Genomic DNA, 26043 nt, shown 5'->3' with positions numbered 1-26043 from the left:
TGAACACACATGGATTGGCTATCTAAGCAGGTTGGGTCACAGAAGGAGACCACGCTTCCATTTGGACTGGTGGAACTGGTACTCGACCTGCTTAGAGGGAGGAGCAAAGACAAACAATGCCATAGAGGGATGGCACAACTCCTTAAATAAAGGAATTCGAAAACCTCACCCTAATTTCTGTCATTTTTTTTAATTTTGAAGAAGGAGCAAAGTTTCCAAGAAAAGAGAATGCTGCAATCATTAACAGGTAGTCTAAACCCACGTTCTAAATGAACTAGGGAAATGTCAGAAAGACTACTGGATGTAATGCAACAATTTCAGTTGCAAGTGGCTTCAGACTACCTGGATCATCTTGCACACATCCTACACTTCTAAAACACATTATTTTTACTTGTCTGTTTTAACCTAAAACAACTCCTATTACAATTAAAAAATAAAGTTGGGCCTTCTTACCTTCAGAATTCTTCTATCTTCAACTCTTGGACTTACATACCATCCATTACTTCACCAAGAGTCCTTTTATTCTTTCATCCATGGGAATTTCCAATAAACCATGTGAAAAATCCATTACCCGATAAAAAAGATGTTAATATACACACTATGGGGCTCATTAGGATGGCGGACAGTCCGACCGCCATATTAGGATGGGAAAAACTGTCAAAACTCCATACGCGGCGGATGAGAATGCACCGCCGCGGAATTACACCCGAACGCGCGGCGGACGTAACCAATCCAGAGACACCGCCGTACGGAATGACGTCTCCGACCGTGTCCCAAATCACGATGGCGGAAAACACACATAAAACCGCTGCGGAAAAACAACCTGCCTGAACACGGCGGATTCCCCACAGCTAACAAATCACACATTGCGAAGATACCCACCATAAGCAGCTCGCCACATGGACCCAGCACTACACGCATTTCCGATACTCTTTGCGATCCTACACCAGCAAGTCATGGACCATCATCGACGACAACGCAGGTACGCTACACACCATTTACTTCCGGAAGGGGAGTACCTGGCAGGGCTGTGACGTTGGGAGGGGGAGTGTCATGTCACAGGAAATACATTGACGAATGCACCAAAATATACACAATAGAAGTACACAACCAGGAATGACAGCGACAAACCACTAAACATGATACATTAGCTTTATTCAACATAATAGGTGCATAATATCAGAAAATCCAAGAGCATGGGCATTGTGCCCAACAGAGCAGGTACATCATTGGCAGCATATGAGAGGGCAGAATGCAGTATCAGAACAGCAACAGGGCATTGTGCCCAACACAGCAGGTACATTATTGGCAGCATATGAGAGGGCAGAATGCAGTATCAGAACAGCAACAGGGCATTGTGGACAACAGAGCAGGTACATCATTGGCAGCATATGAGAGGGCAGAATGCAGTATCAGAACAGCAACAGGGCATTGTGGACAACAGAGCAGGTACATCATTGGCAGCATATGAGAGGGCAGAATGCAGTATCAGAACAGCAACAGGTCATTGTGCCCAACACAGCAGGTACATCATTGGCAGCATATGAGAGGGCAGAATGCAGTATCAGAACAGCAACAGGGCATTGTGCCCAACACAGCAGGTACATCATTGGCAGCATATGAGAGGACAGAATGCAGTATCAGAACAGCAACAGGGCATTGTGCCCAACACATCAGGTACATCATTGGCAGCATATGAGAGGGCAGAATGCAGTATCAAAACAGCAACAGGGCATTGTGGACAACAGAGCAGGTCCATCAGAGGCAGCACGTGAGAGGGGCTAAGTGCATCAACAGTCCATTTATTTATTTATTTATTTATCTATTTTATTTATTTATGTGATTTATTGAGCGCGAACAATTGCCCAAGGGCGTCTCGGTGCTGTGAATGAGGGCAGCATGAAAGGGAATGTGAGTTACTGGTTAAAAAGCCATGTTTTTATTTTCCTCCTAAAAGCAGTCAGAGTGGGAGCAGACCGAGTGTCTAAATCAAGGGATTTCCAGAGTTTTTCCGTCGAAACGTAAAAACTGCGATCACCCCAGGCCACCGTTCTGGTGCGGGGAACCGTCATGATGAAATTGTTCATTGATCGGAGTGGTCGATTAGGAACATGGAATTTGAAATGGTCAATGAGAAAACGTGGGCCTTGTTTGTGCGTGGCTTTATAGGCGATACAGAGCGCCTTAAACTTTATCCTATTTTTGACTGAGAGCCAATGGTATTTTTTTATGGTGTCGGCAATAGGTTTGAATTTAGGGGTGTTCGAAAGCAGTCTGGCCGCGGCGTTCTGTATATACTGCAGTTTTTTTATGACCTTTTCTTGGGCATTGACCAGGAGTCCGTTGCAATAGTCCACTGAGGACATAATGAATGAGGTGACCAGTGTTTTTCCAGAGTTGGGGGGAAGGAAAGGGAGGATCTTTTTTATTGCTTTCAATTTAAAAATGATGAGGAAGCAATGGAGTTAACGGGGGACGAGAAATTGAGTCTGTTATCTAAGAGAACTCCTAGGTTTTTTACCTTAGTAGATGGAAGGGGGGGGGCTAGAATCGTGGGCCACCATGTATCGGACCAAGTGGGAGTAAGCTTGCCAAAGGTCATGACCTCAGTTTTATTGGAGTTTAATTTGAGGCATTTTTCCAACATCCAATTACTGATGGCCATCATGCCTTGCTGAAAGTTGGCTGCTATTTTCTCTCCATTCTCCTTGATGGTAAGTCCATTGCACTGAACAGGTCCATCAGAGGCAGCACGTGAGAGAGGCTAAGTGCATCAACAGTCCATTGCACTGAACACGTCCATCAGGGGCAGCACGTGAGAGGGGCTAAGTGCATCAACAGTCCATTGCACTGAACAGGTCCATCAGAGGCAGCACGTGAGAGGGCAGAATGCAGTATCAGAACAGCAAGAGGGCATTGTGGACAACAGAGCAGGTACATCATTGGCAGCATATGAGAGGGCAGAATGCAGTATCAGAACAGCAACAGGGCATTGTGCCCAACACAGCAGGTACATCATTGGCAGCATATGAGAGGGCAGAATGCAGTATCAGAACAGCAACAGGGCATTGTGCCCAACACAGCAGGTACATCATTGGCAGCATATGAGAGGGCAGAATGCAGTATCAGAACAGCAACAGGGCATTGTGCCCAACACAGCAGGTACATCATTGGCAGCATATGAGAGGGCAGAATGCAGTATCAGAACAGCAACAGGGCATTGTGGACAACAGAGCAGGTCCATCAGAGGCAGCACATGAGAGGGGCTAAGTGCATCAACAGTCCATTGCACTGAACAGGTCCATCAGAGGCAGCACGTGAGAGGGCAGAATGCAGTATCAGAACAGCAACAGGGCATTGTGGACAACACAGCAGGTACATCATTGGCTAGCCAAGTACGTGTGTCAAGCGACCCGTCACAAGGAGACTAATAAAACATAGGTGGTTACATACGCAATCTACACACAAACTTTAATGAGATGTGACTGATGGCAACTAGACCTCACACCACAGAATCAGGTGGACTGCTTGAACAACTCGCCTCGGACACACCGCCAGCACCAGCAGCAGGAGTGTGAGACACAGCCACCGATCTACTGACTGACACATGAGCCATAGATCCAGACACACCGCCAGCACCAGCAACAGGAATGTGAGACACAGCCACCGATCTACTGACTGACACATGAGCCCTAGACCCAGACACACCGCCAGCACCAGCAACAGGAGTGTGAGACACAGCCACTGATCTACTGACTGACACATGTGCCAGAGACCCAGACACACCGCCAGCACCAGCAACAACAGTGTGGGACACAGCCACCGATCTACTGACTGACACATGTGCCATAGACCCAGACACACCGCCAGCACCAGCAACAGGAGTGTGAGACACAGCCACCGATCTACTGACTGACACATGTGCCATAGATCCAGACACACTGGCCGGACATGTCCCTGTACACTGACCAACAAATACCATGCCTGCACCTGACACATGTGAGTGAACGCGGTACAAAAGGGGTGGTGATGGACGGAGCATCTGAACCAATCAAACACTCACGCCCAGTCAAAAGATCTGGGTTTAATCCATCACCGTTCTTTAGCCCACTCTGCTACCCCAGTTCAGACATGGCTATATGCAAATCAGTCTGACCCTGTGCCTCATGGGAACAGTCCAGCCCGAACTGCCAAGCCATGCCTTCCCTGGACCGGAAACAAGCTTCCAAGGACCGGTTTCTGGCATTACAGCCGTCTTCAGCCCGGCTTGCTTGAATCCAGTGGCAAAGTGAGCAAGGGACTCATGTCTGAGCATACCCTGCCACACTTATGGCGGCCAAAAGCGGTACAAAAGTGGGTGGTGATGGACGGAGCATCTGAACCAATCAAACACTCACACCCAGTCAAAAGATCTGGGTTTAATCCATCACCGTTCTTTAGCCCACTCTGCCACCCCAGTTCAGACATGGCTATATGCAAATCAGTCTGACCCTGTGCCTCATGGGAACAGTCGATCCCGAACTGCCAAGCCATGCCATCCCTGGACCGGAAACAAGCTTCCGAGGACCGGTTTCTGGCATTACAGCCATCTTCAGCCCGGCTTGCTTGAATCCAGAGGCAAAGTGAGCAAGGGACTCATGTCTGAGCATACCCTGCCACACTTATGGCGGCCAAAAGCGGTACAAAAGGGGGTGGTGATGGACGGAGCATCTGAACCAATCAAACACTCACACCCAGTCAAAAGATCTGGGTTTAATCCATCACCGTTCTTTAGCCCACTCTGCCACCCCAGTTCAGACATGGCTATATGCAAATCAGTCTGACCCTGTGCCTCATGGGAACAGTCCAGCCCGAACTGCCAAGCCATTCCTTCCCTGGACCGGAAACAAGCTTCCGAGGACCGGTTTCTGGCATTACAGCCGTCTTCAGCCCGGGTTGCTTGAATCCAGTGGCAAAGTGAGCAAGGGACCCACGTCTGAGCATACCCTGCCACACTTATGGCGGCCAAAAGCGGTACAAAAGGGGGTGGTGATAGACGGAGCATCTGAACCAATCAAACACTCACACCCAGTCAAAAGATCTGGGTTTAATCCATCACCGTTCTTTAGCCCACTCTGCCACCCTAGTTCAGACATGGCTATATGCAAATCAGTCTGACCATGTGCCTCATAGGAACAGTCCAGCCCGAACTGCCAAGCCATGCCTTCCCTGGACCGGAAGCAAGCTTCCGAGGACCGGTTTCTGGCACCGTCTTCAGCCCGGCTTGCTTGAATCCAGTGGCAAAGTGAGCAAGGGACTCACGTCTGAGCATACCCTGCCACACATATGGCGGCCAAAAGCGGTACAAAAGGGGGTGGTGATGGACGGAGCATCTGAACCAATCAAACACTCACACCCAGTCAAAAGATCTGAGTTTAATCCATCACCGTTCTTTAGAACCACTCTGCCACCTCAGTTCAGACATGGCTATATGCAAATCAGTCTGACCCTGTGCCTCATGGGAACAGTCCAGCCCGAACTGCCAAGCCATGCCTTCCCTGGACCGGAAACAAGCTTCCGAGGACCGGTTTCTGGCATTACAGCCGTCTTCAGCCCGGCTTGCTTGAATCCAGTGGCAGAGTGAGCAAGGGACTCGAGTCTGAGCATACCCTGCCACACTTATGGCGTCCAAAAGCGGTACAAAAGGGGGTGGTGATGGACGGAGCATCTGAACCAATCAAACACTCACACCCAGTCAAAAGATCTGGGTTTAATCCATCACCGTTCTTTAGCCCACTCTGCCACCCCAGTTCAGACATGGCTATATGCAAATCAGTCTGACCCTGTGCCTCATGGGAACAGTCCAGCCCGAACTGCCAAGCCATGCCTTCCCTGGACCGGAAACAAGCTTCCGAGGACCGGTTTCTGGCATTACAGCCGTCTTCAGCCAGGCTTGCTTGAATCCAGTGGCAAAGTGAGCAAGGGACTCACGTCTGAGCATACCATGCCACACTTATGGCGGCCAAAAGCGGTATAAAAGGGGGTGGTGATAGACGGAGCATCTGAACCAATCAAACACTCACACCCAGTCAAAAGATCTGGGTTTAATCCATCACCGTTCTTTAGCCCACTCTGCCACCCCAGTTCAGACATGGCTATATGCAAATCAGTCTGACCCTGTGCCTCATGGGAACAGTCCAGCCCGAACTGCCAAGCCATGCCTTCCCTGGACCGGAAACAAGCTTCCGAGGACCGGTTTCTGGCATTACAGCCGTCTTCAGCCCGGCTTGCTTCAATCCAGTGGCAGAGTGAGCAAGGGACTCACGTCTGAGCATACCCTGCCACACTTATGGCGACCAAAAGCGGTACAAAAGGAGGTGGTGATGGACGGAGCATCTGAACCAATCAAACACTCACACCCACTCAAAAGATCTGGGTTTAATCCATCACGGTTCTTTAGCCCACTCTGCTCCCCAGTTCAGACATGGCTATATGCAAATCAGTCTGACCCTGTGCCTCATGGGAACAGTCCAGCCCGAACTGCCAAGCCATGCCTTCCCTGGACCGGAAACAATTTTCCGAGGACCGGTTTCTGGCATTACAGCCGTCTTCAGCCCGGCTTGCTTGAATCCAGTGGCAGAGTGAGCAAGGGACTCGAGTCTGAGCATACCCTGCCACACTTATGGCGTCCAAAAGCGGTACAAAAGGGGGTGGTGATGGACGGAGCATCTAAACCAATCAAACACTCACACCCAGTCAAAAGATCTGGGTTTAACCCATCACCGTTCTTTAGCCCACTCTGCCACCCAGTTCAGACATGGCTATATGCAAATCAGTCTGACCCTGTGCCTCATGGGAACAGTCCAGCCCGAACAGCCAAGCCATGCCTTCAGTGGACTGGAAACAAGCTTCCGAGGACTGGTTTCTGGCATTACAGCCGTCTTCAGCCCGGCTTGCTTGAATCCAGTGGCAAAGTGAGCAAGGGACTCACATCTGAGCATACCCTGCCACACTTATTGCAGCCAAAAGCGGTACAAAAGGGGGTGGTGATGGACGGAGCATCTGAACCAATCAAACACTCACACCCAGTCAAAAGATCTGGGTTTAATCCATCACCGTTCTTTAGCCCACTCTGCCACCCCAGTTCAGACATGCCTGGCACGGCGGTTGTGCATCGGGCCTGGCCCGGCGGTGGGTGACATGCCTTGCACGGCGGTGGGTGACGGGCCTGGCACGGCGGTGGGTGACATGCCTGGCACGGCGGTTGTGCACCGGGCCTGCCACGGCCGGTGTACGGTGGATGATGCAACGTGACTGTAAGGGGGGTCCTGACCTGCCATTTCGGTATCCATAATTACAAGTATGTGTTGGCCAGCACCTCCCCCGCGGAAGGCGTGCACCGCCATGGTGGCGCCACTGATTGAACATTGTTGCAAATGATGCAACCGTCGCGGAAGTGCGCACTTGCGGTTGCCGATGTGTGTCCGTGACGGTCCGTGCAAATGCAGCCAATGGGAAGAGGGAACGCGGGCCGCGTATGCCCATTTTTAAATCGCGGAAGCAGTGCACCGCCATAGCGGCGCCAATGATGTTATTATTTGGACCGCTGCACCGTGCTGTATAGTCCGCTAATGCATTATAAGGGTTGTGACCGTGTTGGCGACACTGCATATGTAATGCACTATATCATGTGTGTTCATACTATGCCCATTGATGTGCACACAATGTGCTACACATGTGCATGTCAACGTGTTGATGTCTTGTATTTCCCTACACACATTGCAAATACTTCACATCTACACTGTACATCAGGCCTGTCTCGCCACAGTCAGAATCTGTTGACAGTGTGTAGTTTATGTGTGCTAATACAATGGTGGGGGTACACATGCATTCTGTGTATGTGTGTTGCCTGTTGTTTGACCATGCATGTTATGAGCGGATGCTCACCATTGTCAGTGTTGCCATTGGTGCATGATGACATGGAGTGTGTGTAGCAGAATCGTTTAGTGTCTGCACGTGCATGTGTGTCTGTGATGAGGCTTTTACACATTTGGGTCCTTACACATGTCTTGTTGGCAGTAATGTTGACATGAGACTAAGTTGCATTGTACATGTTGACACACTTCATGTTGCTAGTGGCTGCACATTGTTCATAGGGCACTCCGTATTGTCATTACTTTCTGAGATGTCACACATATGACTATTGTCCACAACATTTATCTTCTTGCTAGTGTTGGCTTACATGTGATGGAGTTGCAAAGACATGCGTTGTTTGTAAGTTGACTTATATTACATCTACTCCCACACAGGAGGGCTCCAAATGTCCATCGCACATACACTGTGCTGGAGGATATGGTTGACGAGGAGGTGATCAGGAAATTCCGGCTCGATCGAGGTCGATTGATGGAGCTTGTAGACCAATTGTCTCCTCATCTGCAGCCACGAAGGACGTATCCTGGTTCCATTACACCCACAGCTAAGGTGATGGCGGCACTACATTTTTTTGCTACTGGCACCTTTCAGTACACAGTTGGACATGCGGGGGGATGTCACAGTCCATGTTCAGCATGGTACTTCGGGATGTTCTAAAAGCCATGATGCTGTACAAGGATGACTACATCCATTTCCCACGGCCGGCAGAGTTGGCAGCTGTCAAAGCAGACTTCTATGCACTGGGTCAGATACCACACGTAGTGGGTTCAATTGATGGCACACATATCGCTCTCATTCCACCACGGGCACCCGAGCTGGTATATAGGAATCGCAAGCACTTTCATTCGCTCAACGTGCAGGTGGTGTGCCTGGCCGACAACATCATCTCCCATGTGTGTGCAAGATTTCCAGGCTCCGCACATGACTCCCACATCATGCAGAGCAGCATTGTCCCCCAACTGATGGCAAATCTGCATCCAGGACACGCGTGGCTTGTTGGTGAGTATGCTGTGGGGACATTTGTGATTTCTGTGTGGCATGGGGTACCCACCAATTCTGGTTGTGAAATTTGTGTCTGTCATCCCCCTACATAGGCGACTCGGCATACCCAAACCGGCCCTGGCTCCTGAGTCCCATACGTAATCCTACTACAGCGGGTGAAATGCGCTACAATGATGCCCATGGAAGGACACGTAGAGTGGTGGAACGTACTTTTGGACTGCTAAAATCCAGGTTTCGGTGCCTGGATAAGACCGGAGGGGCCCTGCCTTACTCACCAGGCAAAGTAAGCAGGATCGTGATTGCCTGCTGCATGCTCCACAACCTGGCAGTGCGCAATAACATTGAACTGATCTTGGACCCTGAAAACCAACAAGTTCCTCGGCCTCCCATCCCACCCATGTCGACTGATGAGGATAGTGGTGAGGAGGAAGGTGTGGACCAGAGGCGTCAGCTCATTGATCGCTATTTCCCTTGAATGTGAGTGACTACCTCCTGTGCCGGTTGACAATGCGTTATGTATGTTTGCTGGTGGTGTGTGGATGTGGTGTCCATCAGCTGCCTGTTATGGTATGTTATGTTTGCATGTATGTGGGTTTATTTCTCTGGACATGCAAGTCTCCATGATGTGTGTCCTCTCATCCACTGAATTTGTGATGTGTGTGGTTTGCGGAATTTTGCACTGCTGTGTGTTGTGATGGGTGTGATTCACTTACCTGACGTGTGTTTGCTGTCTCTGATTTTCCCTAGGTCACTCCCACAGCGACAGAATTCTGTACGACATGGTTCCCTGCACCTGGTCAGGTCTGTTTCTGAGACAATCATGTGAATAAACAGGCAACACATCATTGAGTGTGTAAGTGAAATGTATTTACAGGTTGTGCATTGGTGCTGGTGGATATATACAAGTAAGTGTTGGGTGGGGGAGTGTGAGTTGAAGGTCATGGTAGATGAAATGTCCGTGCTGACACCACATTGGGTGATGTCGGGCTAGTCCAGCAGACCTGTGCCAATACTTGGCGTAGTGGTACAGGATAGTTTGCGGGTGGATGGCAGCCTCAGGCAGTGTTACAGTCATTGTCGGCCCCTCTTTGAGCGTGTAGATGGAGCATCCCCACTGCTCTCAGCTCCATCCAGCCTCGGACGGCCCCTCCGTCTTGGAGGCGCTACGGAGTCAGCTTGTGGGGCAGGTTGCTCAGGGGCCACATCCATGTCCAGGGGCACAGGTGGCGGTGGCGGTGGTGTTGCAGACCGTGGCGGCTGGACACTTGGTTGAGGGGGGGCGGGGGGGTGTTGCGGTCTAACCATACCCTCCACAGTGATGTGTGCTGGCCCAGGAGGTCCACTATTTGGCCAAGGCGGCTGTCAATGGACCGCAACACATTGGTGTTATCAACCGAGTCCTGGTGGGCAGGATCAGCATGTCCCTGCCCACGGTCATAGGAAGCCTGGACTCTGCCGAGGGCTTCCAGTGTCTCAGCAGCTGGATGGGGTGGGTGTCCTTCCCCAGCTCGCCGGAGTGAGGTACTCCTGCTTCGGGGATGTTGTCTCGGCTCTCTCCTTTCCCGTTCACTCTCCCTGCTTGCCTGGGATGTTGATGGCCCTGCGTCTTGCGGTGGGTCAGGCAGGGTGGCACAGGCAGGAGTGGTGGTAATGGTGGTGGTGGTGGTGGTGGGTCTACAGCTCACTGTGGCAGGTGTTGCAGGAGTGACACAGGCCACGGTTGTTGAGGCAGGGATTTCCAGTGAGCCAGATGGCCCTGGCTGTGTGCATTGGCCCGCTCCCTCCTCCGCACCGGAGCTGGCTGTGGCATCGTCACAAGAGAGTCCTGGATGTGAGTGAGGAGAGTGTGGCGGCGGGTTGCTGGTTTCACCAGTCAAATTGCGATCACCTGTGGGAAAAGATTTTGATGATCAATACTTTGGACATGACATGTTTTGATTGACATACATTACTTTTCAGTGTCCTCTCGCACACACCCCACACACCACCACCACCCTCCCTGTGGACATGGGGGCCTGTTGGGAGTTGTAGTGCTGGTCTCTCACACACCCCACCCACCACCACCCTCCCTGTGGACATGGGGGCCTGTTGGGAGTTGTAGTTGTGACCTCTCGCACACACCCCACACACCACCACCCTCCCTGTGGACATGGGGGCCTGTTGGGAGTTGTAGTTGTGACCTCTCTCACACACCCCACCCACCAACACCCTCCCTGTGGACATGGGGGCCTGTTGGGAGTTGTAGTTGTGACCTCTCTCACACACCCCACCCACCAACACCCTCCCTGTGGACATGGGGGCCTGTTGGGAGTTGTAGTGCTGGTCTCTCACACACTCCACACACCACCACCACCCTCCCTGTGGACATGGGGGCCTGTTGGGAGTTGTAGTTGTGACCTCTCGCACACACCCCACCCACCACCACCCTCCCTGTGGACATGGGGGCCTGTTGGGAGTTGTAGTGCTGGTCTCTCACACACCCCACACACCACCACCACCCTCCCTGTGGTCATGGGGGCCTGTTGGGAGTTGTAGTTGTGACCTCTCGCACACACCCCACCCACCACCACCCTCCCTGTGGACATGGGGGCCTGTTGGGAGTTGTAGTGCTGGTCTCTCACACACCCCACACACCACCACCACCCTCCCTGTGGACATGGGGGCCTGTTGGGGGTTGTAGTTGTGACCTCTTGCACACACCCCACACACCACCACCCTCCCTGTGGACATGGGGGCCTGTTGGGAGTTGTAGTGCTGGTCTCTCACACACCCCACCCACCACCACCCTCCCTGTGGACATGGGGGCCTGTTGGGGGTTGTAGTTGTGACCTCTCGCACACACCCCACACACCACCACCCTCCCTGTGGACATGGGGGCCTGTTGGGGGTTGTAGTGCTGGTCTCTCACACACCCCACACACCACCACCACCCTCCCTGTGGACATGGGGGCCTGTTGGGAGTTGTAGTTGTGACCTCTCTCACACCCCACCCACCACCACCCTCCCTGTGGACATGGGGGCCTGTTGGGAGTCCTTTACATTTTGGTGAGTATGTAGCCCACATGCATGGGTTGGAGCCTGGGAGCTTTTTCTTCTCAGTTGTGTGAGCCAGGCCATGTCTATGTGCTCGTGGTGCTTGGTTTGTACTTACCAGCCTCTTCTCCTTCCTCAATTCCTTCCATGCTCTCTGGGTGCAGTATGCCCAGCACCTTTTCCTCCCAATCAGTATAGGGTATGGGCTCCGGTGGTGTGCCGCCGCCAGTATGATGTGCTCGCAGATGGTTTTTAGCATGGATGCCTTTGACCCTGGTTTTTAGGTCATGCCACCGCCTCTGGATCTCGTGCTTTGTCCTTGGCACGGTCCCGGACGCATTCACCCGAGTTACTATCCTGTCCCACATGTGATTTTTCTGGGCCACGGTGGTCTGCTGGACTAGTGTCCCGAATAAGTGGGGTTCAACACGGATGATTTCATCCACCATGACCTTCAACTCTGTCTCCGTGAATTTGGTTTTTTTTTGGGGTGCCATGGGGTGTGGTGCTCAAGATGTGGCTTGATTGTTTTGGGAGGTGCAGGTGTGTGGTGTGTAGGAATGGTGTGGTGGGTGTTTGTGTGGTGGGTGTGTTTGGGTGGTGGTTGTATGTGTGCTATTTGTCTCTGCTGTCAGTCGTCTTGGCCCTATTGCTAGCAGCTATGCTGTGATTCAAAGGATTGTGGTAGTGGGTGGGCGTAATTTTATAGTCTGTGTCGTTGTTGTGTCCCAATGGTTGATGGCAGTCAGGTGCTAGGTGGGTGTGTTGACTAGTGTGGAATAGTAGGTGCTTGTGGGTTTGTCATTGTGGCTTGTGATTTGTGTGGGTGTTTCAGGTGGGTGGGTGTCCTGTGTAGTGTGTTTTGTATTTACTTACGTCTGCCGTTTGTAAATTGGTTTGACGGTAGGGATGGTGTCCGTGTTGTCCTTCTGCTGGGATGCTGGGTTTCTCGTTGCATTGTTTCCGCAGCGGTCGTGGATGGAGGTGAGTTCCGTGGGACTGGCGGCGTGATCCTAATCACGGGAACGGAGCATCCGCAGGTATTGCGGTGGCTGTGCCTGTTCCCGCGGTCATGATCGTCCGCCGCGGACGGAGTTTCTTAGGTTCCGTCCGCTTGCGGCGGTCTGAGGTGTACTCCGTCCGCCGCGGATGGGGTTTGATGTACTCCGTCTGCCGCGGACGGAGTTTCATGGCATTAATATCCTAATCGCAACGGTGGTTTCTCCGCGGAGCGGTCGGGTGTATCTTGGCTGCGTCCTTGGCGGACGGAACCCGTTTCCGTCCGCCATCCTAATCGACCCCTATATCAGTGTATACATCAAAAAACGCACCCAATAAAAAAATTCCGAAAATATTTTTGTGTATGTTCAAAAAATGCAACAAAATCCAACAATGCTATCCAATGATAATCCTAATCCAAATACTTTTTTAAATCCTTAGAAATCCAACGTAAGTAAACCCAAACAAAAAATACTAAAAGTCTGTTTTTTTGAAATATCAAAAAACACCACAAATTTCCAAAAAATCAATCCATCTAAATCCAAAATCCTGTAGAAAATAAGTTATTAGCACATACAAAAGATATTACATTTTAAACAATGTATAAATACATCTAACCGCGAATATAATACAAATGTGTTACTTATTAAACAACTTACCTCTAAACAAAAAATGTACCCATTTACAAAGAATTTTGTTAAATTAAATGCTTAATATATTAATATAACATCAAGTACCTAACTAACCAAAAGTATTCTAGAAAAAAACAAGACCCAACTTGGGCCTATTACTGCAACATGTAATGGCGGAAATCAATTTGTGAAAACACAACAAACCTACGTAAAAAACATTTACTAACTAAATATACCTCCCTCCTCTTTCCTTACAATAAACAATACCACTACACTATGAATTTTAATAACGTAAATGTATCTTACCTTAACGCAGCTCTCCCTTGCTTCTTTTCTCTCCAGCTATGCTCTCTGTAATGATGAAACTCACATCTATGCGTCGATGTCAAATATTTCTGTAAAAATGAAAAAAAGGACAATTTGTCTCATTGAAAACAATGGAAAAGTGTGAGAAACTTGTTAAAAAGTGTATTATAAAATGTTACTATACTTAATAAAATGTACAAATATTTCTTATAAAATATAATCATATATACTTGATTTGCTTATATTTTTTTGTGAATTTTTTACAACTATTCTAAAAAAGTTGAATTATCAATATAAAAATATGAATACAAACTTACCTGTTTTCTATATCATTCTAAATGTTTATTAATGTGTATTCTAAATTAAAAAATATATATTTTTGTCTTATTAAAAACGTAAGATATATATACATAATAATTGTATTATATTTTTATTATTTCCTTACATATGTGGTACATTGTTAATTATATTGCATAAATAACAATTGTCTTTTAACAATAAAAACATTTTACATTACAAATAGATAATATAAAAAATGTATATAAACCGAAATATAAATAACGTAATTATTTTTAATAAACTACATATCAAAAAATTAATTTTTACATCAAAATTAAATATTTACCTTCATAATTAATACATGGATATTTTTTATATCCTAATAAATATTTCTATAAATATATCCATATTAATTGTAATATTATCATGTGTAATAATACCTGAGTATTAATTTACTAAAAACTTTAGCCTACACCTTAAAATAAAAATGAAACATATTTCCCTAAAATATTATATGTAGCAACTAAATTAATATGTGTATATACATTTTTATATACTATAATAATAAAAACATTTTCTAAATCTTTTTCCATATTAATTTCAACATTCCAATTAAACTTAATACCTGAGTCTTATTTTTTATATACTATAATAATATACATTTTGTCTAAAATTATTTCCATATTAATTTCAACATTAGCATTAAAAGGAATACCTGAGTATTAATTTACTCATAATTAACTATTCCCAAAAGAAATGTATTATCATCAACAAACATAAAATCTAAAATATAACTATCTATATATTATTTTTTATATTTTGTAACTAATTATCACTTACATTTTTCAACTTCTATAGTATAAAAATTAAAACAAAAACTTACCATACTATACTTACCAATGTGTTGTAAAAGCATGCGTTCTACCTACATATGCGTAGTTGAAGTATGTGTTGTGAAATCCTACATTTTAAAAGTTGCATTATAAAAGCATTGCGTTGTGATGCCTGCATTGTAAACGATGTTTCCCGATTGGATCATATGTAATCCGCTCCTTGATGAGGCGTGCTTTGATGTAAAGATCATTGTCAACATCCAGATGCAAGGTCTGAGGGCTTGAACTACAGGTCTCCAGTCATATTCTCAGAGGAACAGTTTCACTTTCTTTAGTACCAGGCTGTATTTATTTTCATGGTGATGTGTTCCTTGAGCAAGAGATCCATATCTAGGATGAATCTAAGTGGCTTGACATTGGATGAAAACTGTGGTTCAAATTCTTCCAGGTATATGATGTTGAGTTAGGAATGGACAAGTTATGGTGAATAGTAACAATTCCATTTTGGTTTGGTTAGGACAATACTGAACAGGTGAATTGAGCCCCAAATTGGGTCCATGTAGTGATTAAATGAGGGGAAAGAAGATACCCTGGAGAACTCTGCCAGTGGGATTGTCGTGTAGCTGGAGGAGCCTAGGTAAACAAACTGGGGTCAGTTGTATAGGTAGAAGGAGAACCAGTAAAGAACATTGTCAGTGAATCCCATTAAAGATATCAGGATACCAATGCATATGGGATGTTTAAAAATGTTGAAGTCAGCCGAGTGATTCAATAATTTCAAGAAGAGAACGGTGCCCCCATTGTCTGTGTTTAGTAGGGAGTTGTCTATCATGTCTAAGGTAATTGTAGCATGATGTGAAAGCAGATTGGTAGCTTGATAGAACTTTAGCTTTATGACCAATAAATGAAATTTATATGATCTTGGAGTTTATATAGAACATTTTTATAATGATAAGTTGATGGAGAGTGGATGAGGGATAAGCTAGTAGCTGCTGAGATTGTCTGATTCTAGTGTGGGTTTCATCAGGAGGCCTTACTCCGTCAGACCATCGGTGGTGTATTTCGGTGGTGAATATAGACCAGGGGTGTCATCCTGTCGTGGGCAGGGACCGTCCACCATAAGAGCGTAGGTCCTGTGCCTCGAATTAGGATGCACCCGCCACAGTGGCGGGTGCATCCTGCATTTTTAACATTGCGGCGGGCGGTGCTTAAATGCACAACCCAACCCCTCTTCACCATGGGGGGCCCACAACGGGCCCCCAAAGCAAAAACGGTATGTCTTTCCAATGCACCATTGATGCTGCTTCACATTGGATCATGTATTGCAAAGCTTGTGGTTTTATTAATCACTTTTTTTTTAACAGGATACCCAATAGATCAGGTCAAGTCTCCCATTTATATGAAGGTGAGGTAAACACATTTTTTGAATTTGAATTTAAAAAGAATCTGAATGTAGAGAGTTTCACAAATAAATGTCACATACAAATTCTCAACTTCAAAAAATAGGGAGAATCAAAATGATGCCAGTAATAATCGGTTAGAGTGACGACACATGACTTAAATAATGAGGAATGTTTTAGGGATCACAGATCATCCAAAATTCGAAGAACAATAGAATGAAATTCAATTTAATTGATGAGTCAATTCTAGTTGATTGATAAGGTTTGGACCATATTATAGAAAATGTCTTTCTTTCATTATTTCTAGGAGAAAGTAGGACTTCTCATTTTTTACTCTTGAAAATTTTATTTAACTGTTGTATGAGAATTGGAAGTTGCACTGCTATCTACTGATAAGCCTCTGATGTAGAAATGCCTGAGCCATGGACATCAAGATGTAAACAAACTTTCTGGCCTTAGGATGTGGAGAATACCAAGCTCTTAGGAACAAGTCACTTATACTCATATGATGGCACCTACGTCAGCTACCTTAAAAGATAGAATACCTGTTTTGCTAAAACACAAGGGAGTTAATAGAGAAGCCATATTCCATATAGCTGATTGTGTCTTAGAATAATGCTTCAAAGACAACTGCAATTTAATATACAAGTATCTTTCTACATTTCTATTGAGAACAACAAACTTGTCAAACCATGCCATTTGTTTAATATACTCTGCAAAGAATTTCGTAATTCCAGGCTTCAAGAACAGAAACATTGTAATACACATGTAAAATATTTCAACCTGAAAGAGACGTTTTAGTTATGCTGAGAGAAATCCAAGGGCTAGGGGTCAGATGCATGAAGGCCCTGTTTTGCGATTTCCTACCTGCGAATCTTTGCTATTTGCAAATAGAAAATGGCAAAACTGAATGCATGAAAGTGTGTTTAACACTTATAGCGATTCCTAGGGGATCGCAAATTACCTACCTCATGAATATTAATGAGGTAGGTCGCAATTTGACCACCATGTCTATGATTGCTTTCAAATAAAGCAATCTTTTTTGGTTAAGCAGCCCGTTTTCCATAAAGGAACACTAGATGCTTTACAAAAAGAAGTTTTCTTTTCATTTTTTCATTTTTGAAGAGCAGGCATTGGTCCGTAGGATTTACAATAGGGTTACGACCTACTTGAAGTAGGTGGTAAAATGCGAATGCTTTGAAACCGCATTCACTGTCACAAAGCATTCATGCATACTGTTAGGATCTGCTATTTGGAAGGGATGCCCTAAACATGCCCCTTCCAGGTTACCAAATCCCAAAATTGGGTTTGCTGCATCAGAAATGCATTTTTTGTTATCGCAAATGGGCCGATTCTGCGAATCGGTCTGTTTGTGAGGAGCTAAATGCATGATGTCTCTGGTCCTACATGTACGACAATAGGAATGGTGGTAACATAATTACAATTTGCTGCAAATTAGGAATTTTCTATTCCTAATGTATGAAACTCTTTGCATTTTGCTGAATATGAATTTACCTTGAATATAAAAGACAAAAGGCGCTTGGTAAAACAGGAAAGTTTGTTTTATTAAACACTTTGGCAAGGAGTACAGTCTCAGAAGCTGGTCTGAGGTATGTCCCTGATAACAAATGCTGGTGGTCCCCTATCTTTCGTGGACACAATGGGGGCTAGTGTGGCCAGACATCTGGCATGAGGGATGCGCGATCACTGCATGTATAATGTGTTTCTTTCTTACATGTGAATGTATCATTATTACCATTGACATCAACTTGCTCAATATTAGCATTCCTCCCTCTAGTTCAATTTTCAACAACCCATACTGTATTCTAGTCACATTATTTTTGTTTTATTGTCCTTCAGTTTTGAATATTACTATTTTCCTAGTTACTTGTATTCTACCCAATTTGAGGACTGTTTTTTTTATAGCAGGAAACCCCCAATTGCAGGAAACCACAAAACAAACAGCCATAAGAAAATGGGCAGCAATAACATGCATAGTTCAGACAGCCACTGGGAAAGCCAGGAGAACCAGAAGCAGTCCCACTGCTTTTTAGGGCACCTCTCTCCTCATGCATGTCTCTTTGTAAGTGGTGCAGTGCTTCGATGACAAGAGTCAGAGTCCCATTATCCATGTCATTTCCTGGGATAAACTCAGCAGAAAGTACAGATCTTGGTGCACGCTGCACACCCCTCCCTCAATTGTGGTCATGAAGTCTAACACATAGTAATGTTGCATCACCATGAGGCAGATGGCTCTCAGTTCTTCCTTTATCGAATTAAGGCCGAGCTCAGTCCTGTTGATCATCTTGAGCATTCCCCTTCTGGTCGTTTGCAACCAGATGGTGTCTGCTTTCATCTGTGAGGTGAAGATAGGTATGGATCCTCCCACTTATATTTGGGCATCAGAGAACAGTGTGAATTCTTCCGGAATGTCCTTGTAGTGAGCACAGGCAAAATAATCAGTAGTTTTTTTCAGGAGCCTGATGCAACAGTCATCTTCTTCTTAAGCGTGTGTTCATACAAATTCGGCAGTTATTCTCTGGGAATGACTAGGCTCGGGGTGTGTATGATGATAAGGGAGCAAATACCACTCCATCTGGGGCTGAGCTGAGTGTTGGCAAACTCACCGCAGTGCCAGAAGGTCTCTATCAGTGTGGAGGTGCCCCATTGCATGTCCGTAATGTTCAGGATTGTGCCTCAGTTTTCATTCCCTTTACTTCTGAAACACAAAGAATACAGTCTAATTTTGTGTGTAATTAGGGATTGCCCCTTCCCTTCCAGCCATATGTATCCACCCACCTCGGTTTACCAGATTTTCGAACTTGGGGTATCTACGCTTTTGTTAAACCCTCCACTAAGAGACTCATTTCCTTTCGAATCATCAAAATGGATGGCCCTAGATTGGAATTCCATTTGTTATTAAAGAAGACTGCCCTAGATATGCGTGCACTAGTTCTGTGGTTTTGCTTGCTCCAAGTATCTCTTCTTTGGAAAGTTTTGGGCTGTAACTGTGTCCTCCCTTTATGGTGCTCCTCCTGTGCATCCTATTTAGCTCAGTTTAAATGTCACTAGGTTTTATAAAAAGGTACAATGTTGCTGGATTGGTCTCGTATTGGGTCAGATTACCTACTACTCTGTGGTGTTCTACCTTGTTGGGCTGTATTTTGGCTCTAATTCTACATAGATGGGGTAGGCATTTAACTTTTTCAAGGGCTACCTCTTGGGATAAGTAAAGGTTATCAGCATCTACTGCATGCCGTAGCAGTAAAAAGTTGTAACATGACGTGGCTGTCTTTAAGCCCACAGTGGGCATGTGCTGATACTATGTGTTGTGTAAGAGGGTGCTCTGTAGGTAGGCATTTAACTTTTTCGAGGGCTACCTCTTGGGATATGTAAAAGGTATCTGCATCTACTGCATGCCGTATCAGATAACATGTTTTGTGTAAGAGGGTGCTGTGTAGGTAGTGCATGTGGGATGCGGTGTTGGGTTCAGTGTAATTGCACGTGACATGAGAGAGGTCCCTATGCAAGTGCTGTAATAGTTCCTGGGTAGACTCCAATGAAAAGGCCAGTCTTGGCGATGAATGGATGCAGCAGCATCCATAATAAACGGAGGCTGCATAAAAGTGCAGTGATACATGACTTATTGAACATTGCAGGCCGTGGGATAAATACAGGGAGATGTCTGTAGTTCTCTGCTAATTAGGAGTTTCTTTAGTTTAAAAAGTTTGAGACAAAAGGTTCATGACACAGTTTGTAAGTCTCGATTCGCACACTGTGAATCCTATCGGGGTGCTCATGTGGCCGCTGAAAAGTTGGTGCACTTGGACATTAGATTGCTGACATTTTGGATAAGAGTTACCTTCATTGGTTAATTTAAAAAAAACTTTGCATTATTGTATGTGCCTTCGTCAATATTTTTTCTTTGGGGTTCCTGAGCACTTTTACTTGTGTGTTCTTCACACTCCGCAATTTTAGTGAGGCACAGGCAGGAGGCCCTTGTCGGGCATTGTTATTTTTATGAGTTGTTAGGCCCCCCTCTACCCCATACCTAATTAGGTGTTCAACTGTTGATGGATTTAGCAGGATGATCTTGTGAACATTAGGATAGTATCAAGTTTTGCCATGGTTCTAGGGGCATTTCCATCTCTTCTCTCCAAGTATGTTCATGGCGGTATTGTTTGTGCAGGCTGTCTATAGCCCTATACATGCGTGGGTTGATGTGTAATGAGGGGTCATGTTGTTGGTGGCTGCAACATGCCCTGAGGTCATGTTTATACCAATCTACGTTTTGGCATGCGATATGCAAGGTGACCCTCATTGTGCTAGATGTCCTTCCTACACCCTTATTCAAGAGACTTCTTTTTGGGCAAGTTTGGGCCTCTTTTTGTTGGTCATTTGGGGGCCTCCCTAGATCTCAGATGATTTTTTGTCTCATTTTTTATGAAAAAAAGGTGGTAGGAAAGCTGTTCGGTGGCCCTGTGTATTCCTTCTAGTGTTGTTTGTAGTGTATGAGATTGGGCTTACCGCATTCTCCAGATGGTGTATGTAATACCTTGTGTGTTGGCTGATTGTTAGGCCTGATACAGTGTGAGCACATTTGGATCCCTTCTTCCAGGCGGCCTCCTCTTCCTCAGACCACATCTTTTTCAGGGTTTTTCAACTTGCGGTTCCTAGCTGTGGCTAGGGGCTTCTAACCATAAGCACACTTATGTCATTATTTTTATGGGGCATGACCCAGTGAACAGGCTTTGGATATTTTGGAAGAAAGAAAAAACACTGCTGCATGAAGAGATCGGTGTTAGGGTCAAGAACATGTCAAAATTCGCAGTATGATGCTGATGGGCTGGACAGTTGGTTGTTCTGGTAAACTTCCCCTCCCAACTGAGTTGGCGCAATACGGCGCATCACAACCTATCAGATTTTGTGTGTGCTGTGGAGATTATGGGCTCTTCACTGTCTGGTGGTCTCTTTCAAATTTGTGTTTACCAACTTAGCAGTGTGTCTCTGGGCCTGCTCCTGTTTGAAAGTCTTTCTGGTGGGTCACTGAGTGGGGTAGTGCATGTGACTCCATGCCCATCTCAAGCTCTGCTTCCTTCCCTATGGGGTCGGCATGGACACTTACTTGTGGGGGGGGGGTTGTCTATTTTATGTGCAGCATTTTCTGCAATAGCTACGCATTTGGGTACCACATTCAGCAGCAGAAAGGGGTCTTCATGCATGGAGAATGCATCACATAGTGCAAGACAGCCTCGTATAAGCCACTTCCTTGCACATGGAGGTGCTAAGGTGGCAGCAGAGGCTGCGTTTGGTGGTCCTAGAGGCAAATATGCTCTGATTGCTATCACCGTTTCCCCTGTGTGCCTCAGCCTTGCTTCCTGCCTCATCCCAGAAGACCTAGCTTTGAGCGCATGGCACAGTCCAGACTCCCTTCCTCCTTACAAAGCCTATTGGCTATCAAGGTCCTTGTCTGTTTAGCTGTCAGAACTAAGAGGTGGTGCATGCGACATGCACACTGCGAAGCAAGTTCACACAACTCAAAGAAATTATTTGTAGATTCAAAGACAGCCTCAGCTAGGGGGGGTCTGATTGTTGCGGATTGTCTTTACCTGTGTACATATGATGTGGGAGTGACTTAATGGTCTTCACTCTAGGGAAAGAGATCCAGGGGAGAAGCATGCTATAGTCCCATCGTCAGCAAATTGTATGGACATTTGTAGCTTGGTCATCAGGTCTTGCCCTTGTATGTTAGTCGGAGATGAGGGAAAATACAATAACTTTTCACCCCTACCTCTAGCATGAGAGGTTCGGTGAAGGTAATCCTTGTCATGGTACCAGAGAACCCTTGTATAACCACAGTGTTTTTTTATAAGGGGGCTATACCTTTCCTTAGGCATGATTTCATTGATCTGTATCTAATATGAAACTGTATGGTTTAATATTCACAAGTACTGTAACTACTAGTCTTTCTCAGACCTACCCACTGTGAATAGTAGGGTGTGTGTTATCCACCAGATGCAGTACTGACCTGTGTTGACCCTGTTTTTTGTCTAGTTCTTAAAGAGAAGGGGTGATTGTGACCAGGTCCCTTCTTGGAGAGTCATTTTTACTACTTCCTCGAATCCTGCTACTACGTGCTTTATCCTTTCTGAATCTCTGCGGCTGTACCCCAATTGGTGCTGCTGCTTTCTGCACCATTGAGGCCACACCTGTTCCGGCCAGGACCACCTTTTCTCAGCTCAGGAATGTTGCTGTGCTGTCCAGTCCCATCCCAATCTATTTTTGCTATCTCTCTCTTCCTTTCTTTCTTTGAATTGTCTTCTCTCCCACCTTCTGAGGCAGTGCTGCATGCAGGGGACGTCCCAGCTGGGATTTCCCTCATAGCTAATGCAATCCTCTGCCATAGTCATGTCCTTTGGCAAAAATGACCCTGCCCTAGGCCTGGACCAGTCAAATTGGTAATCCTCCTTAGTCCGGTCTGTTAAAATGTTTATATTGATAAAAACAAAGCCAATACTTAAAGTGGTACACTCATGTACACAAACAAATCTCATCATTATTAACAAATTTGCCCGTCATTAACCGTCAATCAACCCCAACTCAGAAATACGTGATCAGGAGGGCTCTCCAACGTAGGCCTGCTGTAACTGATTGACAGGTCACAGGTTGGGTGGCAAGAAGCCTGCAGACAATTGTGTGAACAGGAAACTCTGGTCCATCCCGCATATAAGTGCAGCAACACCATATTGGTCCAGGGAAATAGGCCCTAATATAGCTCAAATGGCCAGAGGGGTGCACACATTCCCAGAATTCCATGATATGTTATGTTACCAAAACTTGATATAGTGCAGCGAATCACCCCTGAAGGGGTAAGTTGACGCCGAAATGCAGAACAAGCGTAAAGCGGGGAAAAAGAAATGGGATCAAAAGAACCAGGTTTTAAGTAGCTTTTTGAAATAGACAAATTCAGAACAAAAGCTAATGGGAAGCAGAGGTCTGTTCAAATGAAAAGGACCGAGCTTATAAAAGGATTGACAACCATATCTGACTGTGTAAATGCAGCATGAGCAGAACAATAATTGGTCCTTAGATCTAAGATTTCTGGTAGGCTGATCAATTGAAAGTTTGTCAGCCCATTACCTAAAGAAGATCTGTGTACCAGGCACAGTAGCTTAAAAATAGCTTGCTTCCTAATAGGAAGCCAGTTCAGTGATCTGTGAATAGGTTCTGAGGAAGCGCAAGGTGGGTGCTTGAGAACAAGATGGACTGCAATATCCTGAAACACTTATAGTCTTGACAAGAGAGATTCATTAGCTACTACCATTAGGGCATTTCCATAGTCTAAGGCGCCCATTAGGATGGCGGGCGGATTGCCCCCGCCAGGCTGCCGGTAGCCACCGCCGGCCTGGCGGGGGCAATCCACCCGCCATCCTCACCTAAATGACCCCCGCCATATTAGTATGGCGGGGGGGCCACGTCGGACGGAAAGACCGTCCACCGCTTTTCCACCCCGGTCGCCTTGCGACTGGGGCGGAAAAGGTCTAATATGGTGGCGGTGTCTAATAGACACCGCCAGCCATATTAGCATGGGCTTGTTTAGATGCCTTTCTGTGGCAGCGATGCCGCCACGGAAAGGCCTGCGGGCTCCCAGAGTGAAGAAGAGTTGGGGGGTGCACACGGGGGGTACCTGTGGTACCCCCCTGCATTTGCATAAACAAAGCGGCAGGCACCGCGCGGTGCCTGCCGCTTTGTTTATGCAAATGCATATGTGCATTTTTAGCATTGTGGTGGATGGTGCTGAGAGCACCGGCTGCCACAATGCTAAAAATGCAGGATGCGCCCGCCACAGTGGCGGGCGCATCCTAATACCTTATGGCAGGCGGTCCCAATAACCGATAGGATGGTGGGCGGACTAAGTCCGTCCGCCATCCTAATGACCCCCTAAGTTGCTAACTGCAAAACCTGCATGAGCGTTTTTCTTGTGTCTCAGATACCACATGTAGATTTCACATGCACTCTCATTTAAAGGCTGCCATCAGTTAGGATGACTACATTTTTGACCACCTTTTTGGTTTGAGGTTGGGTGCCTAGTTCAGATGGCCACACATCATCTATCCAGTAGTCATGGGCCTTACTGAACAGCACAATTTCTAATGTATCTCCGATGAGCTGTAGGCAATTATGGGACATCCAATAAGAGGTTTTTGTCATTTCTCTTACATTCCCTGAATTTCAGTTTAATGGAATCAGGTTAGGGCCCATGAAAATGATCAATTGTGTGTCATCTGTATGTGGGATGACACCAAAGCCACAGGATGATAAAGTCAGATCCCACATGGAGTTAGGAACACGCAGTCCATCAGGACAAAGCACACACAAGACATGCAATGATCATGTGACCCTCATGCCGGACATCTGGACGCATTACCAACTGTCCCATATTGTGCCCACGCAAGGTCGAGGTCCACCTGCATTTGTTACCATTATTTACGACTCCACAGACAAGGCTTGCATTGTTTTAAAAACAAGGATCGTTGGATGTACTTTGTGACACCCAAAATCACTCAGATTGATTGCACTTTGAGACAGTCCTCAGACCCGTTGCTGTAAGCTGTACTCTGGGCCAAATTGTTCAATTGTCCACCTGTTTCGGTTTGCCAAACACCTCTTGTCTCTGTTTTTTTAGGTCAATTCATATACGGGCAACATTTTGGCAAACCAGGTAAAAAAGAGTAGTACCTCAAGCCTGACTGCAGCCAAAGGAAACAGGACCAGCCCCGACAGAGTCACATCTGTGCACCAAGGAAGGTGAGTAGATGCCGCAATTGATTGGAAGTTCTGCTGAATTCGTGGGGCAGAGTTCCGTCCTGAAGCCAAAGTCAGAAAGGTAGAGACCACATCTGAACCTTGTCCCCAGCATTTGGTGTATGGCAAAAATAGGGAAGACACCTAAATATGTAACTTAAGTGCCCTGTCATTAACAGAATTATGGCATGTTGCGTATTTTATGTGCCTGAACTGTGAAGTTGCAAGGTGGCCTTGATGGCGTTCTTGTTCAGGTCACATTTTTTTGATAGTCAGCAAGCTAGGTAATTTGAATTAGTTGTCGCTTGGACAGCTGGTGCGTAAAACAGATGGTACGCTTGTCCCGGGTGTGATACAGAGTTGAGGTCTCACTGCATGGGCCCCGGGTGTGGTATAGGGCTGACACCGCCGTATTATTTTTTAGTCTAAAGGGTTTTCTCATTACTACTGGTTTCTTAAAACCTAGATGGAATCTGAAAGAAGTTAGAGGTGTTGTTTGCTTGGACTGTTGGGTGGTACATAGATGGTCCGCTAAGCCTCTTGTGCGAAACGTGGTGCAATTTGGATGTTAGGGCACAATTTGGACCTGGGAGATCAGGTGTGGCTTATATTTGGCCAAGAGGGGCCTATGGCTCTTCTAGGTATTCCTTTTCTCCATGAAAAAAATTGTTGTTATCTTTGTCCCTGTGCTGACATTGACAGTCTATTGGGCTCACTTCCTGTGTACCGCACAGGGCTTTCCCTGCTCACAGGATAGCATGCACTAGGAGCGGGCTAAGGTTTTTTTGACAATGTCATCAGTTTTTCCCCATCCATTTTTTTCTTATTGTAGTTTTGAAATTG

At 46.3% G+C, this 26043-nt stretch overlaps 1 long non-coding RNA gene across 2 annotated transcripts in view; it reads left to right on the top strand.

The window, feature by feature from the left end:
* Nucleotides 1-26043, top strand: part of LOC144782690 (uncharacterized) — a 1081331-nt gene that overhangs the window by 936485 nt on the left and 118803 nt on the right. The window contains exon 5 of one of the 2 annotated variants that reach the window (XR_013601206.1): nucleotides 25082-25167. The exons of the other annotated variant lie outside the window; for it this stretch is intronic. This is a non-coding gene — a long non-coding RNA (uncharacterized LOC144782690). Of the gene's footprint in view, nucleotides 1-25081; nucleotides 25168-26043 lie in introns of those variants that run through there. 2 annotated transcript variants of the gene reach the window in all.

Source organism: Lissotriton helveticus, chromosome 9 (genome assembly GCF_964261635.1).
Source record: "Lissotriton helveticus chromosome 9, aLisHel1.1, whole genome shotgun sequence".
Lineage (NCBI taxonomy): Eukaryota > Metazoa > Chordata > Amphibia > Caudata > Salamandridae > Lissotriton > Lissotriton helveticus.
This window is presented reverse-complemented; position numbering and strand designations above follow the sequence as displayed.